We start from the raw sequence: 5,000 nt of genomic DNA on the forward strand, positions 1-5,000 counted from the left end.
TTATACTAGTACGAAATTTTTCTTTTCAATAAAGTCCGTAATAAAAGCCGTCTTACGTTGAGGTATAATAAGAGAATTTGGAATCGTCTTTGCATAACTCAGTAAACAGACAGGAGTGGAGAATGTTCACCTAATGAATTACACTGCTTTGATCATGCCATTCAGTTGATGCGAATTATCTTTTTCGAGGCTTTGTAGACATCATCATTTCCATCTGCTCCTACACCTATTGGTGGTAAGAGCCTTGGTTTTATTTTGCCAATTGTCTCTATATTGAGCATTTAATTCAATAGTTCTCCATTCATCATCTCCTAATTCACGCTTCGTATTTCTAGGCATGTTGGACTGGAACTTCCAAATCTTCTAGTGCCAGGCGGAGCCCAGTTAAACGTTTGGTGAACTAATTCTTCTGGGGGAGTGTGAAGAAATTTATCAAACCATTTCCATCTATCCCTCACCATGATCTCATCCACATAAATTACTCGAGTAATTCCTCTTATAGTTTCATGTTGAATCCTGTCCTGCCATTTAACTCATATTATTCTTCTGAGGGCTTTGTCCTGAAATCTACTAAATCTGTTGGAGATTGTTTCATTGTCATCCCACGACTCATGTCCATACAGTAACATAGACCTCACTGAACTTTTATATAGCCCAATTTTTATATGAAATTTCAGGAGATTTGATTTTCAAATTTTGCTTAACCTAGCCAATGTGTGGTTTGCTTCTATCAATTTTTTCATTAAACTCTAATGCTAATGGCGTTGTATTGCAGATCACAGTTCCTAAATAATTAAAAGATTCTATCTCATTAGTTATTTCTCTTACCAATAATATTTCATCTTCCATTGCATATTACGTTATCATCATTTCTGTCTTTCTTTTATTTATGTTGACCATAATCTCATGTGATATTTCATGCATTCTGGTAAGCAAGAATTGCAAATCCTGGGGTGTTCTGCTAATAAGAACAACCTCATCAGCATACTCTAGGTCAGCTAATTCCCTGTTACCAATCCTTACCAACCTACTTCCCCCCACTCCCGCTGTTCTACTCAATACAAAATCCACGAGGAGGATAAACAACATTGGTAACAACACAGTCCCCTTGAGTAATCCGCTGTTCACAGGAAATTAATTTGAGAGGACTTCACTAATATTAATTTTGCACAGGCTATGCTTATGAGCAGACCTAATCAAGTTTTCATATTGAGGAGGAATTCTTTAATAATGCAGGACTCTCCAAAATATTGGCTGGTGTATGCTATCAAAGGCTTTTTTTCTCTATTGTCCACATTGCTAAACTGTCTCAAAATGAAAATTTGGTCAGTACAACCTGTACCTTTTCTAAATCCTGCCTCTTTATCTCTCAGCTTTTCATCAATCTTTCTCTATAGTCTCTCTGGAATAAGCATACTATATATTTTAATTACAAATGACATAAGTGTGATGCCTCTGTAATTATTGCGATCAATCAGGTCATCCTTTTTTGCAATTTTCACTAACATTTTTCAACTACTATTCATGATATTTTGCCTCTTCATGCCACATTCTACAGAATAATCGTGTAAGTATCCTGGGGGTCACTTAATTTTCAGCCAGTATCACCTCAGCATTTATTACATCCTAACCAGGGGCTAAGTTTTTTAATGATAGCTTCGATTTCAAACACACTGAATTCATTCACGGGCACACCAAGGTCTTTATCAGCTTTAGGTATATCAATCAAATTATTCCCTTTGTACAGTACATCTTATTCATGACCTCACTAAAGAGTTCCATCCAGTTTTGTCTTTTGAATCCGAGTTGACTAACCATCGATGAGCTACATTGACCACGAGATGGAAATGTGATAAGAGATCCGCACCAATGATTGGTAATGTGACGCCACCATTGAAAGACTGGTCATTTCCCAGAGGGCGAACGAAGTCCTTTGGTCCCCAAATGGTTGTTGAGAGATCAGAAAATGTTTTGCTGTGCGGGCGGCTGGTGATGGAGAGTACTGCTTCAGGAGTTATGATTTGAGGGTGTCGTATGTTATTGGCATCTCTCCTTGCTTGCAAAGCCAATCTACTTTGGTGCTTAACTGAGTCATGTACTTAATGCAAAACTGGACTCCAGCACGCTGGAACCAGCGGACGTTTCTCTGCTGGCGAAGGATGGTAGTTTCAGTGATATAGTAGCCAATGTAGGAAGGCAGCATCATCAAATAATAAGACACAGCAGTGAGGGGTAAAGGTGGGAGAAAGCTGGTCACTCAGCTGGTCACCAGTGTGCGAGCAAACAGTTAGGTGATAACTGAGATACATCTTGATGACAACCGATTTTATTTTGTCGCTTCATGAGTATAAATGCAAGCAGTTCCAAGCAACAACAGCACTAAAATTCAAGCACAATGATTTAGGTACCTACAGGAATAGACAGGTTATCAGTGTGAGGGGAGAGTGATAATGATAATATACTAAAACAGAAATACCGTTACAGTGTATGAGCTTGTGATACATGTGTGGTACACTTTGGTTGGTGCAGATTGACGTATGGACAAGGGTGACTAATGATGATGTGCAAATTTCCATGAGCAGGCATGGTTTAAAGTCCAGAGGATCAGGGACCTAGTGAAACTAAATCTGAAAATACGTTTGGAGTACATTGTTGACTCTCTCAATTAAGTAGGAAAAAATCGAAAGAACATTTCAATACGAATTATCTTCAATGGAAAAAAGGATTTGTAATTTAGATTAACAGTGCATATTCTTCAAATAATAGATAATTTTCAACGGAAATAATTGCTGAAACATTAGTTGATGATGTTTTGAAATATATATATATATATATATATATATATATATATATATATATATATATATATATATATATATATATATATATATATATATATATATATATATATATATATATATATATATATATATTTCTGACTTTTAGGGAGAACTGTATTGCAGAAAGTCGGTAAAGCTTTTCTGTCACATTGTCATGATTTTGGTGACTAAGACTGTTTTGCCATTATAGGCTTGTCAGGGTTAATTTGGAAATGAACTTACTTGAATATTTCTTATCCAAATCCCCACACGGTCTCAATCAGGCGTTTACATGCAAACTGAAGTAAGAAGTGAATTTCATATATTTATTTCGCCTGTTTACTGGCTACCCTTGAGAATCAGCTTCACATTTCCTATGCCTTCAGACAACAAACTGGGAAAATACATGTAATATATATTCATAGTTGATTATATATATAAATTATTTTTTAAACATTTAACATATTTAATATGTGCTTTCTAATACTTTGATCGTGTCCGTCATATTTAGGTGTTTATATTTTGGTATAATATTTCTTAATGTCTCTAGGTATCTGACAAAAGGAAATTGTCAGTAAAACGGTAAATGGGTAAATGAAAGTAGTTCCTCATTTGACAACAACAAAAACTGTGATTACAGCGGAAATGAAAAGAAGTTCCCCACATTGCAATGACAGTTGTTCCATTTTAAAAATTTTTAACTTATGTTCTATTATAATTTTTATTTGGTTGATGCTTATGGTAAAGATAAAAATAGTCTATAGGGTCTTTTATTAAATAGTAATTCATTTTTATCCTATCAAAGCTCAGTGTCCTGATTACTTCACGTATTATAAAAGTTACTGCAATACATAATATTTTCACCTAGAAAATTATACAGCTATAGGTGAGAGCTTTATCAATGTACGTTTTTATGGATGAGTAGAAATATTAATTACTGTTTATAAGGATAAAGCAAGGGAATCGGAAAAAAAAATCATTTGGAAAAATGAAAACTAATTTAAGTTCACCAGATACTTTTTCTGCAGTATTTTCAAGGTCTTTGCTAAACTATACCATTCTTCCTATATGACTAAATAATAAAAAATTATTTTGATCCATTATTATCTCAACTATAACATTTCTACTACTTTCAGTATTTGGATTGTCTTTCATTCTTAATATTGTTTAATTAACATAACCGACGGAAATTATTCTCATAAAAATCCTCTTTTTTTTAAAAGATCTTTCAATCTCTATGTCTAATTTAATAAAAGGGAATACAATTTTTGGCTCACTCTGGCTCCCCCACTTTAGAGTTTTTCGACATTGAAGGTATCTTTAAGTTTCTTCCTCACAGCTTATGTATAATTTCCTTTCTTACTTTTCGCACTAATTCATCCATTCAGAAGTCGCAAATACTTGGAAACATGAACACCATTGTTATAGACACAATAACAGTCACTATTTCTTTATATACCAATGTTTGCTCATCACAGAAACATTTCATGTAAGTTATCAACTTATCAACTATCATTCTAAACCATCGAGCTTCAACGCTCCTAGCATTGTCTATCTACTCACACTCATGTTGAAACAAATAACATGTCTATTTCTTGAACTCATCGTTACACCAAACCAAACTGGACTTCTGATATCAGTACTTTCATAATAAAATCCTGTGCAAATCCTTAAGTACTCCAATTAAGGCTATGACTCCTTAATGCTTACAGTTTTCTCTGACAACATTAATCTAACAAAGGTGAAAATCATCCCTCTAACTCCTAGGCCATAAAATTTTTCCTTATTTAGGTCATAGGTCATAAGCACTAGAAATCCACTAAGCATTTAAACTGTAGGTTAAATTATCCATCCAATTTCTGGAGCTCTCGAAAATTCAACCACTTGATGCCCCTCTTGCATCCTCAATAGTAATTTCAAAGTGAAAAAGCACATTATGAACATACAATTATTAATTTCCGTGGCTGCATCATTCAGTTCTCCCGACACTTTTATATTCAGCCTTCAAAAAATCTCTAAAATTCGCACTTCCACATCCGGGACTACGTTCACAGAAAACAACACATCTCCAATTTAATTTTTCTTTAATATTGTTCATTCAACTTTTGATCTACAAGTGCTTCATCATTAATATGATTATATGGTTCACCTGAAGTACTTTTTTTTTCATATTCCAATCTA

Source organism: Palaemon carinicauda, chromosome 9 (genome assembly GCF_036898095.1).
Source record: "Palaemon carinicauda isolate YSFRI2023 chromosome 9, ASM3689809v2, whole genome shotgun sequence".
Lineage (NCBI taxonomy): Eukaryota > Metazoa > Arthropoda > Malacostraca > Decapoda > Palaemonidae > Palaemon > Palaemon carinicauda.